At 56.6% G+C, this 12,247-nt stretch overlaps 1 protein-coding gene across 2 annotated transcripts in view; it reads right to left on the bottom strand.

The window, feature by feature from the left end:
- Nucleotides 1–12,247, bottom strand: part of RAI1 (retinoic acid induced 1) — a 268,555-nt gene that overhangs the window by 77,792 nt on the left and 178,516 nt on the right. Inside the window, exon 1 of one of the 2 annotated variants that reach the window (XM_056804476.1) lies at nt 7,309–7,567. The exons of the other annotated variant lie outside the window; for it this stretch is intronic. The gene's annotated coding sequence lies outside the window, so the exon portion shown is untranslated. Of the gene's footprint in view, nt 1–7,308; nt 7,568–12,247 lie in introns of those variants that run through there. 2 annotated transcript variants of the gene reach the window in all.

The following is a 12,247-nucleotide window of genomic DNA, read 5'->3' as shown; positions in this document are numbered from 1 at the left end:
CAGGCAGCTAGCAGTCAGGTGAGGGGATAAATGCTGCGGGCGGGTGTAGAGTGACCAGACACAAGGACAGAGGGCAGCTGGGTGACCCTGGCCAAGTCACTTCACCTCCGTGCTCACAGCTCTTCTGCCTTCTGATTCCAGGCGGGAAGGTGAGGGGGATTAACAGCCTTCCATGGCAGGGCCCCAGGTTCAGGTCTAGCTGGAAACAAAGGCTCGGTGCCCAAGATCTGGGGCCGCACTTCCCCCGGAAGTTCTCCCGATCGGGGCCGCTTCTGTACTCATGGGAGCGAGTCAGGCCCGGAGCGGGGAGGTCCTGGGTTCAAGTGTTCCTTGATGGCGGCCCTGGGCATCACTTCACCCCGTGGCCTCGCCGTTTCCCCTCTGTCTTGGGCACCGACATGGAGGCTTTCTAACAACAGGACATTGGCCAGGTCATCTGCGCCGTTTGCCTCCTTCATGGGACAACGTTTGATAGCCTCCCCGAGGGCTGGTCCTGGGCAGAGCTTGTGGTCCTTCCTGAGACGCCTACGGGCTGCTACTCCGGGCACGTCCCCTAACTTTTCTGCCTCAGTTTCCTATGTCTGAAAGTGCTCTCTACAGGCCACTTTCTGCTGCAAAATGAACAGAGCCGGGCCGCTTGGGGGGGAGGGGGGCGGGCAGCAGGGCCTGGGCCCAATGGGTGGGGAGGCTGCCCAGGTGAAGGGGGCTGCTAGGCCTCCGTCTCGGGGCAGGGCCTCCACCCAGGAGCCTCATGGGCAAGGGAGGCTCCAAGGGGACTCAAAAATCCGACGCCACTGGCCTGCCTCACCCCCGTCCCTGAAGTCAGCGGGAGCCGTGGCACCTGGGGGGGCAGAGTAAGGAAGGGAGAGGCCCTGCGTCGGGGGAGGGCTGCACCGTCGCGGTCTCGGGTCCGAAAGGCAGGAGAAGGCGGGGCCAGTCTAGACCCTCAATGGAGCCTTCCCTGGTGGTCCAGGAGCCCGAGGCTACGGTGGAGGCCATTTCCAGCCTCCTCCAGCGACGCTCCATCCCTAGCAAGGCCGAGATGAACAGACAGCTCGGAGGTTCTTTGGGTCCCGGTAATTCTGAAGAGTGCAAAGGGCTGCGGCTGGCAGCGTGGAGCCCCGGCACCCCCCGGCACCCTCCGCCCAGTGAAGCTTCCTGAGCCCGGGCCCGGGAGGGGCAGGCCTGGGCACAGAGAGCCCCGCAGGCAGGGCAGAGCGAGGGCAGGCGGAGGGACGGCTTCTCTTTGGAGGGGCTCAGGGGCCCCGGCCCGCCGCGACTCCCCCTTGGCATTTCCCTCCCTGCCTTCTGCCCGGATGCCCCACAAGGCTCGCCCCACCCGCCCTGCAGCAGGTGCCTGCTGGCGGAGTCCCCGGCGTTGGCAAGCCCCAGATCCAACCCTGTCCCTGCGGGCACAAGGGAGGCTCTGGGCCTTCGCTCCATCTCACGGAGCATCTGCAGGGTGCCTTGCTGAGCCCTCTCCTCCTCCGGGAGTGCTGGGGCGGCGCAGCTCGCCAGGAGGGAAGACGGCCACGTCCTGCCTCAAGTTCATCCCAGACTCGGAGCGCCTAAGAGGCCTCTCTCTTCCTGCCCTGCCCCCACCCCTAGACCGAGCCTGGACAGAGTGGTTCCTGCTTGCTCCCCACAGAGGTTGGGGCCCTCCAAAGACGGTTCCTGTCGGCGCTCCTCTTGATTTCTCTTCCCAAAGGGGAAAGCCACACGGTCATCGTCACCGAGACGGAGCTAAAACTACTACTCAGACAGGCCTTGGAGGCAGCCCCTCCACTCCAACGTGTTCCTCTCCGGGAACCCTGGTCCTGTGGCTTTAAAGGCTAACCTCAGGCCTCCTGGATGGAGGCGAAGTTTCTACCTAACTTGCAGGATTTCCTATGGGCTGCCCCCCCCGCCCCTGCAGGCTTGTCTCCTTCCCCCTTGCCCCCAATGCCACTCCTGTCAAGCTCTTCCTTCCTACTGTCTCCTGCCACCTCCAAGGCACCCTTCAGGGCCCGGTGGAAGCCCCAACGCACCACGAAGCCCTCCTGGATCAGGCCAGAGAGCCCCCCCTCCTTTGCACTCCCTTTGCAGAGCGAAGCAGGCCCTTGGCCATCGCGGAAGGCCCAGAGACGCACGAGCCTTGCCATCAGGCCACAGCTAGTCAGTGGAAGATCCAGGCGACATCCAAGCTCTTTCTGTGGACGCAGGGACCCAATGTCTGACGCGATGATACTCGCACACTGGAAGGGAACTGCTTGCCAGCTCCGGGAGGGACACCTTTGGCTCATACGGCTCTGGAAAACTGACGTGGGAATGGACTAAAAGAATAAAAACCATAGACACGGGCAGCTTCTTCTCCTCATTAGCATCCCGCGGCGGTGGCGGCAGCAGCAGCAGCAGCAGCAGCAGCAGCAGCAGCAGCAGCAGCAGCAGCAGCAGCAGCAGTTGGGTATGTGGGAAGGCACGCTTTGTCCTGCTTTTCCAAAGCAGACCAGAAGCTTCTGGAGGGCCGGGGCTCTGTCTCCTCTCCCTGTGCAGCCTTTCCCCAGGCGAGGCCCTGGCCTAGGCCTAAGCACTTTTTTGGTGTTGTCTCTCTCCGGGGTCTATGGGATCTGAGGAACGGACCAGGCTGGCCAGCCAGGACTCCTTCTGTATTCTATCCACGTGCCTATAGCCCATCGCCATCCCTGGAAGGGCTGCCGTGAGTATGAGCCAAACAATTCTCTTGTTGTAATTGCTGGCCTCGAGAAGTCAGGCTTCAGAGTAGAAGGGCTGTTGGCCCCCCTTTCTGGGCCTCCACTTCCTCCCACAGACCAGGAAGGAGTGGATAATCTGGCTCTAAGAAGTCAGGAGATGGAGGGAAGTCAAGGGGGTGCGCTGGGTGACCCTCCAAACACAGGACGAGGTTTCTTCCCCGAGAGAGAATCCGAGGAGGTCCCGGGGCCGAGGGCTCGGCTCAGCAGCCAAAGGATGCACAAGAGCCATTTGGGGAGGGGCTGGGAGTTCAAGGCCTCCCCTTACTGTGGGCCCAGAGGCAACTCCCCAGCCCCATTCAGAACTCTAGGAGGGCCGCCCGGGGGCAGTGTGACCCGGGGACGGAGCTTCACAAGGGGCTAAATGGCGTTGAATGCGGGAGCCGGGTGGCAAGGGCCTGCCAGGTCCCTTCTCGAGCGATGAGAATGGCAGCAGGGCCCTCTGCAGACTGGAAACGCCACCTCATAAACAACGCTGCGCCCCACAGATGGACAGCTCCACACCCCCTGCCTGGGCTCCATAAGTGCCCCAAATGGTCCTGCCCTCCATGCTTTCCCAGTCAGCTGGCTCCCGAGCAAGCCCCTCCAGCCTGGCCCCCCCGGCCTCCTCCGCTGCCTCCACTGTGCCCGCCGCCGCCACCACCTCTGGCGCTGCCCTCCGCCAGGGCACACCCACAAGAGCCCGCTCTCCGGAGCCGCCTGGGACACTTCTGCCAGGTCGGGGTCCATCTGCAGCAAGTAGCTAGTGCTGGCGACTGCGGCATCCCGCAGCGGGCAGTCCGGGCAAACTGGCCTTCCCACTGTCCCCACGGGGGCGCGCAGCCCCTACCCACCCCCATCCTTGTCTGGGCCTGCCTCCACGCCCAGCTCCGCACAAATCCCCTCCCAGGCCTCAGCTCAGCCTTCTTTCTCCTTTGGCCCACACAGCATTTCGGGCCCACTCACGTCCCCTCCTCGCCATGGTTCTCTCTGGAGGGGTCCAGCCTGCCGCCCCTCATCCCTACCCCCTTGGGATGCCTTCCTGTCACCCAGTGGCCCCAGGGGTCGCTGAGCCGTGTTCCCAGCTAGGTTGGCTGTTGGCTTGCTGTTGTTTGAGCCATGATTTTGTCTTATTCTCTAGAATTCCTTCGGGCTCAGCCAATAACCTGCTCAAAGTCCAGGGCACACAGAGCTCATAGTGGCCAGCCATGAGCTGGCCAGCAGTGAGGAGGCCAGGCTTTACAGCGTTAACAACAGTTACAGAAGGCCTCATCACGTCATTAAGGCCTGCAAAATCAACAAGAGGCAACTGAGGTTAAGACTATGACGTGCTATTCTTTGGGGACGTAGAAGGAAATGGTGGAGGCACGGAGGCTGATTTACTGACTTCCCCCCAAAACTACATCTGGCCCCACAAAAAAGTATCAATCCCTCCAGTGGACATTCAAGGCTTTCCACTATCTGGTGCCAACCTATTTTCTCAACCTTGATTCAATTCCAAATTTTGATTAATTTCTTACTAGATGCCAAGCACTGATTCAAAGACCTGGGGATACAAAGACCCCCCCAAATCCCCGCATTCAAGCAGCCCACTTTCTACTAGGTAACTAGGCTAGGGGTTGGGGGGACAACACAGACAGTGAAATAAATACAAAATAGCTGCAAAAATTGAATACAAGGCAGTGGAGAATGAAGAAGAAACACTAATGGAGGAAGGAGGAAGAGAAAAATCAGGAAAAGCTTGAGAGCTGAGCCAGAAAGGGAGCTAGTAGTTCTAAGAGACAAGAGTGAAGAGGGAGAAGATGATAGCATGGAGGCAAAAGCCCTGAGGTAGGCAAAGGGGAACATCAAGCAACTCAGGATAAATAGAAAGGAGACTCTTGGTGGGGAGTAACACACAATTAGCAGGGAGAGAGGTGGAAGCCTGATTGTGAAAGGTTTTAAATGTCAAATAGAGAAGCTTCTATTTTATCCTCGAGTCCATAGGGAGCTAGTGAAGCTGCCTGAGTAGGGGAGTGAACATGGTCACAGTACACTGCTCCCCTACTTAAAGCCTTTACTTTTGACCACTTTTCTCAGGGTGGAATTCAAAGGCCAAGCTCATTCCCATGTTTCCACACCTTTTACTCAGGCTTCTCCCAAATACCCTTTCCCCATTCAATATCCTCTCCCTCCTCTTTACCTATCCACATCCCATCACCCAAACTATAAATAAAGCCCAGAACAAATCCCACTTCCTCCATGGAGCCTTCCTAATCATTCTAACCAGAAGTCAGTGCTTTCTCCTCCTCAGAGCTTTTCTGGATATTAGTATGGAGAACACTCATTTTAATTATGTACATACAAATATACTGCCCCATGCTATTATTTAATTGTAACTATTTCCCCCCCACTGCTTGACTTTCAGGGAAGGGTCTGATTATTCTAGAACCATAGAGCTATGGGGATTAGCAATCACCTTCTTGAAACCCTTCATTTTACAGAGGAGGAAAATGAAGCCTGAGAAGGTAGGAGTGACTTACCTACAGTCACACAAGCAGCAGTGCAAAGGCTAGACAGGAGGATTTCCTCAAACCTAGACATCACAAATCTATTTCAAACAACTATTGTGATCAGAGTGATCAGTGATTTAGAATAGGAAGGGCAATTAGGGATTATCTCCAATCCCCTTTATTTGAAACATTAGAAAAGAGAGTCTCTCTCTGTAGGCAGGTGATTTGTTTTTGGTCACATAGTCACTGACAGAACCAGGACTGCATAGAAATGACTTAAATATTTCCAGATGCACTTCTTGTCTCCTTTAGAGACCCTGGCACAGACATGGGCATACAGCACATAAAAGGACTGCAAGACAAACTAGAGAAAAGAACAGCATCTGCTTTTCCCTTCCTCATTACCTGACTGAGGATGTGAGGGATGGGTGAGGGTGTCTTAGAAATCTTTGACATATTTGCCAAATCAAAGCGAGCCCCAATTCCTAATCACTCCTCACCCCCCCCCCCCCCCCCGGAAAGAGGGAGAATGACACCTTGAGTACAGCTCTGGTAATACCCAAGGTCCAGAGTGTTTTCTCGTGTTTAGTTGTTGTTGTTGTTGGGTTTTTTGTGGTGGGGCAATAAGCTATCATGGCAGGCTATTGATTGGAGGCATTCACTTCTCTCTCCTTGGGGGAGGGGTTAGGGGGTGGAGGAGAGGAGAGGAAGATTGGGGGACTGGTATCCTTCTAGACCACTAGCTCTGAGAAGAGCTTTCCAATGATCCCTAGTCCCCCGAAGTCCCTCTGCAGTCCACATCTATATCCAAGGGTCACCATTGTGCAAGCTCGATTCCGCTGGGTAGGTATAAACAAGGTCATCGGCAAGTCTAAACCCACCGGCGGTGAGTACTCCTCCTCCCCCCCGAAGCCCCAACCCCGGAGCCAGGCGGGGTGCTCCCGCCTATCCCCCCCCACATAGTTTTGCAAATTGTTTTCCCGTGAGCTGAGCCAAGCCAACATGTCTGCTTCCCTGCGTTACACTGCAATCAGCGTTCCGAGCTGCTTAGCGAGCTGTCACTCCCGCGCGCTGACTGGCACCGCTCTGCCCTCGCTGTGCCGCACATGCGGGGACGCCCGAGTCGCTAACAGATTGGGGCTGGAGGGGCAGGTGCGGCACCCAGGGTGGCCAGACTCAATCAGGCCCCCGATGCAGTGCTCAAAGAGCGAGCTGTCTGACACGGGGCCGCCCCCGCCCTTCCCCCCCCCAACCGCCCCATCCTTCTCCCCTCTCAGCCTCCGCGCCCCCCCCCTCTTTTCTCCCCCCCCCCTCCCAAGCTCCTCGTGCGTACAAATGCGCGTATTTATTTTGCAATTAAGCCTCGCAGCAGAAAGTGGAATGAGAAATCCTTTGTTCGGGGGCCGGGTTTGGAAGAGGAGTGAGGTACACTCGGCGTGGAGTGCGGCCCCTCCCCCTCTTCCTCCCGGAATATTAGCGGAGCCCCCCCTCCTCCCCGCAGCCCTCCACCTTTCACCAGAGCAGCAGCTTTTTTGCCCATGTCCTGCGCGCTGCTCCTGCAGCACGAACCCCTTGATTGCCCGTCAATCAGGGGCAGAGAGAGCGCGCTCCGCCCCGAGCCTCCCCCTCCCCACCTCCTCTCCCCCCGCACCTCCAATCCTCGCACCCGGTTCCCAGGGCTCCTGCAAAAGCAACGAGCCGTGGCATGCAGTGAGCCACACGACGCTTCCAGCTCCCCCTTCCAGCCCCGGGCTCCAGGCGCCGTCGCTGCCGGCCTAGGGGGGGAGGAAGCGAGCCGCAGATCCACAGATATCCCGGCCATTAGGCGGAGGTGGCGGCGGCGGCCTGGGACCGTGTTCCGCGCTGGATTGGCTCGGGTGCCCGACTTGTGCGCCGCCTGGGCGGCTGCTGGCGGATAAGTTCCACCCCGTTTTCCTCCCCACCCACTTCCCAGCTCAGGTCATGCAGTGGAGCCATGGGCCATAAGGAAAGCGAGGGGGCGAGCTCCGCCGCCCCGCCTGGCTCCTCGCCCTCTCAGCTCTCGGGACTTCCGGGCATCAGTTCAGAACAGTCCCCACCCACTCACCTACCCGGGAGCGCGGTACCTGGGTCCCTGGAGCAGTCCCCGCCGCGCTCCTCTTTCCTTTCCCCGGAACTGATGTGAGGGTTGGTGGAGAACATGAGGGGTATGTTCTTACAGGGAGGGGGAGCAAGAGGACTGGGCTCCTGGGGCCTCCCAGGGGGCGCAGAGAAATCGGCCTCGATCCGGGTGGCTTTTCATGTCCCGTGGGCAAATGTGATGACCTTCCTCCCTCCTCAGCGCCCCTCCCACCTTCCCCTGGGCGCTCGCGCTCCTCTCTCCCTCCCTCTCAGTCTCTCTCTCTGTCTCCTTCTGTCTCCTTCTGTCTCCCTCTGTCTCCCTCTCCTCTCCCTCTCCCTCTCCCTCTCTCTCTCTCTCTCTCTCTCTCTCTCTCTCCTCTCTCTCTCTCTCTCTCTCTCTCTCTCGGTCTCTCCCTCTCGGTCTCTCTCTCTCTCTCCCCCCCTCCCTCTCAGTCTCTCTCTCTCTCTCTCTCTCTCTCTCTCTCTCTCTCTCTCTCTCTCTCTCTCTCTCTCTCTCTCTCTCTCTCTCTCTCTCTCCCCCTCCCTCTCAGTCTCTCTCTCTCTCTGTCTCTCCCTCTTTCTCCCTCTCTCTGCCTCCCTCTCAGTCTCTCTCTCTGTCTCTCCCCCCTCTCCTCTCTCTCTCTGTCTCTCCCCCCTCTCCTCTCTCTCTCTCTCTCCCTCCCTCTCAGTCTCTCTCTCTCTGTCTCTCCCCCCTCTCCTCTCTCTCTCTCTCCCTCTCTCTCAGTCTCTCTCTCTCCCTCCCTCTCAGTCTCTCTCTCTCTCTCTGTCTCTCCCTCTTTCTCCCTCTCTCTGCCTCCTCTCAGTCTCTCTCTCTGTCTCTCCCCCCCTCTCCTCTCTCTCTGTCTCCCTCCCTCTCTGTCCCTCTAAGTCTCTCCCTCCCTCCCTCTCCCCCCTCTCCTCTCTCTCTCCCTCAGCCTCTCCCCCCTCTCCGTCTCTCTCCCCCCTCTCCCTCCCCCCTTCCTCTCTCCTTCAGTCTCTCCCCCTCTCCTCTCTCCCTCCCTCTCTCCCCCCTCTCTCCTTCTCTCCCTCTCCCTCACTCTCCACCCCACTCTCTCCCTCAGTCTCTCCCTCCCTCTCCACCCCACTCTCTCCTCAGTCTCTCCCTCCCTCTCTCCCCCCCTCTCTCCTTCTCTCCCTCTCCCTCACTCTCCACCCCACTCTCTCTCTCCCTCTCTCTCTCTCCCCCTCCCTCTCTCCCCCTCTCTCTCCCCCTCCCACTCTCTCCCTCACCTCTCCACCCCACTCTCTCCCTCAGTCTCTCCCTCCCTCTCTCCCCCCTCTCTCTCTTCCCTCCCTCCCTCTTCCCCTCTCTCTCTCCCTCACGAGTCCCCTTCAGTTCCTCCACCCTGCCTCTCTCACCCACACTGTCTTCCTCCCGCTCTTTTGTCCGCCTCCCGAACCCTGACCCCCCTAGTCTCTGAGTCCCAGGCTTGTCCAGTTCTGGGCTCTCGCCTGCCCGCCCCTGGCGTTCCTGCTTGTTTGGTCGATCCCTTTCGCGCGGCCCCGAAGTGTGAATGCCAATTAGGGGGCAGGAGGATGTGTATCTGAGATGTGCAAACACAAAAGGCAGGAAATAAAAGTCATCTCCCACCGAAGAGGAGAGGTAACCATGGCTACCTGGGACCTCATTTAAAACGGTGCCGGCCGCGGGCGAAAAGGCACCACTTCCCATTGTCAGAGACGCTTACGCGAGGCTTTGAAAATGCTAAGCCCCCTGGAAACCGTCTGGGGAGTCGGAAAAGGAAAATAAGGAAGGGGAAAGAGATGGTATTTATTTGTGCTTGTGTGCGGCCTGAAAACCTCCTCCTCTTCCTCATGCTCCGCATCCCCTCCCCTCTTCCCAGGCCATGCAACAGCAGAAAACCTCTTCAAAGGAAAACAAAAATGGGAGTGAGGAGGCGCCCAGAAGCGTCCTCGCGGGCTCCACTGGTCCAGACGGACAGAAGGACCACTAGACACGGGCAGGCCAGGAGGAGACCGAGTGGGCAGTGGCTACCAGCTCGGGGATGGAAGCTTTCCCCCACAGATGGGGGGGGGGGGGCAGTCCTTGAGGGCAAGAAATAGATTTCCCTGAACTTGTGCACTGAGCCAACTGGCTGGTGAGGAGGCACTGCTGGGGCCCTTTTCTGTTTTCCAACCTGAATCCTAATAACGGACGTGTAGACAACCTTCAGGGTTGCAGAGCTCAGTCTCACCACCTAGTAACAGGTTTTTCAAGTGAGGAAACTGAGGCTGAGGGTCACTTGACTTGTCCTGAGCCGCACACGCCGCGAGCAAAGGGGAGAGGGGAGAGTTCAGCTCCCATCTTTCCCTCTCCAGAGCCCATAGGCTAAGCCAGCCTTTGCAGAGTCAGAGCTGGAATGGGTTAATACAATGTCCTTCTTTCCCTTTGTTTGTGGGAGGCCCATTTCCTCCCAAAAGTCTTCTTTGAACAGCCCATGGCAGCTCCCTCACCAGCTGCCAGCTAGGTAGGCTGCCTTTGTTTAACTGCTCAGGGACGCCACTCTGTGCTTTCAATGAGCAAAGCGGCCTGGTTTGTATGGCTGTGTGTTTACTGAGTACCTCGGTTTCCCTGTCTAGGTTACAGGTTCCCCCGGAGCAAGGGGTGGGGGTAGAAAGCTCGCGGGCAGTACCCGAACTGAGCCATCATCTAGTGAGTGCTCAAAGGCATTGGAGGATGATGGAGGCCGTTTCTCTTCATTACAAGCTTGGGAGGCCCAAGATCCTTGGAGAAGGAGCACAGAGAAGATGGAGTGGCTTGGGTGCTCAAATGCAAATCAGAGGACCAGAGTTATGCCAAATGAACGTTTGTATAGATAGCAATGGGAAGATGCCACTCCAGGGAATTCTTTAGGGCAGAATCTGGGCCTGGAAGGGGGGGGGATAGGAAAGAGAAAGGGGCAGAAGGAGAGAAGGAAAAGAGAGAGGGTGCTATTGAAGTGCATCAGAAGAGCTCAATCCCCAGGGAAGCAGAAGACCAATCCCTCAGGGTGCTAAAACTAGACAATGCTGAGATCAATGCATATTTCGGAGATAGGGGTGCTTTTCTCCCAGAAAGCACAAGCGTGCAGTATCAGCTTTACTGTAGACCTGGACACTTGCAGGTGATAGTGACAGAGTTGGGAGGGGATAGCCCTTGAGGGTCCTCATAACATTTGATTTCAAGAGGAAAAAAAATTCATGTTGGCCTGAAAGAGTCTTATTTCTGGTTCCAGTGCTCGACCCTAGATATACACAGGCAATGTGCTGTGGTATTTATGGGAGGCAGCCTGTCTATTCAGAGGATAAATGATACTTTTAATTTTGGAGGAAGGAGGAGGCATAGGGAACTCTCAGTGAGGAAACTCCCTCTACCATGGCAGATGAACAATTTATAGTTTTAAAGAGCTTCTTGGGACTGAGATATTAAGTGACTTATCCTGGGTTGCAAAATCAATGTGTCAGAGACAGGATTTGAATCCAGGTCTCTCCAATTTTCAGACAGCTTCTCTTTTAAACTGCTTTTCTTTTTAACCCTTAAATTCCATCTTAGAATTTATACTGTGTATTGGTCCCAAGGCAGAGGAGCAGTAAGGGTTAGGCAGCTGGGGTCAGGTGACTTGCTCAGGGTCACATAGCTAAGAAGTGTCAGAGGCCACATTTGACCCCCATGTCTCTGGGCTTGGCTCTCTGAGTCACCTAGCTGTTACTAAACCATTTACTTTTTAGAAAATGTGTATACTTTTAATTCCAGAAACTCTATCCTCCTTAGTTTGGAGGTGCTCATTTTGTCATAGGTCCTCATGTGTCATAGCAGACATTGCAAGGTGGCCCAGGAGATGGAGTGCCAGACCTGGAGCTGGGAGCAGGACACTGAAGCCTGACAGCTAGCCCTTGTTGCTCTTCTGTCTTAGAACTGATACCAGAAGAGCCAGGGGCTGCTTCAAGCCAGCCAGCCACGAGTAAAACACGTGGGTACCATTTAAGCCTTTGCCTGCAGCCTACACACCCTCCCTGTATTGGCCTTTAGTCAGGGAGGATCTGGAGTAGGGACACGGAGGGTCCATTTTCTTGGACCTGTCCATGTTCTCTTATGTCCTCGGCACCACAACTGTTCCCATGCTTGGTCTTTAGTCCCAAGGAAGGGAAATATCTGTGACCTGAACCCACCAACTCTCCACCATGCTGTTTCGATGGGACAACCGTAAAAGCCTGCTCACCCTTCTCGCCTCTGCCAGAGTGAGAGGCCACCTGTGGTCCCCAAGGAACAGGGGCGCTTCTTTCCCCCGGGCCATCAAGTAGTCTCCATGTCGTTGCCACACACACTAACTTCTGTGAGCTTTAGGTGAATCCGTGAGATCTGGAAAGGGCCATTGTAGCCAACTAGTGCTTGTCTTTGACATCTCAGGTACCGAGTTTGGGGAGGCTGAGTGAGTGGTCCAGGACCATGCAGGTTCTCAGGGTTAACGGCAGGGTGCGATGTTGGGGCCCTTGACTCCAAGTGGGTGCCCCTTCTCCTAGCACCCTGGGCTTGCGCCCGATACGGTCCTCTCTCCCAAACCTCTCCATGTGGAGTCTCTTCTTCCCCACGTCTATGGCAAGCCTTGACCATGCAGGCTCTGTGTGACTCAGATCTCTGGCTGTCTCCTCTTCCTGGCCGCTCCCCTCATGTAAGACACCATCCTCTTGCCTAGACCATTAGAATAACCTAATCAGACTCTTTATTTCCAGCTTCTTCTCTCCACGCACCAAAATGAACGACAAAGTCATCTTGCTGAGGCATAGTTCTGGCCGCCTTATATCTGGCTAGAGAAACCTTTCCATGGGTCCCTGTCATCAATAGAACCAAATACCAGCTCCTTGTTGTGATGCAGCTGTGTCTGACTCTTCCTGTCCCCATAGGGGCTTTCCTTGGCAAAGATGAGTGGG

The sequence above is a fragment of the Monodelphis domestica genome, chromosome 7, assembly GCF_027887165.1.
Source record: "Monodelphis domestica isolate mMonDom1 chromosome 7, mMonDom1.pri, whole genome shotgun sequence".
In the NCBI taxonomy this organism is placed as follows: Eukaryota; Metazoa; Chordata; class Mammalia; order Didelphimorphia; family Didelphidae; genus Monodelphis; species Monodelphis domestica.
The sequence above is the reverse complement of the archived record's forward strand: the minus strand, read 5'-3'. Positions and strand labels throughout refer to the sequence as shown.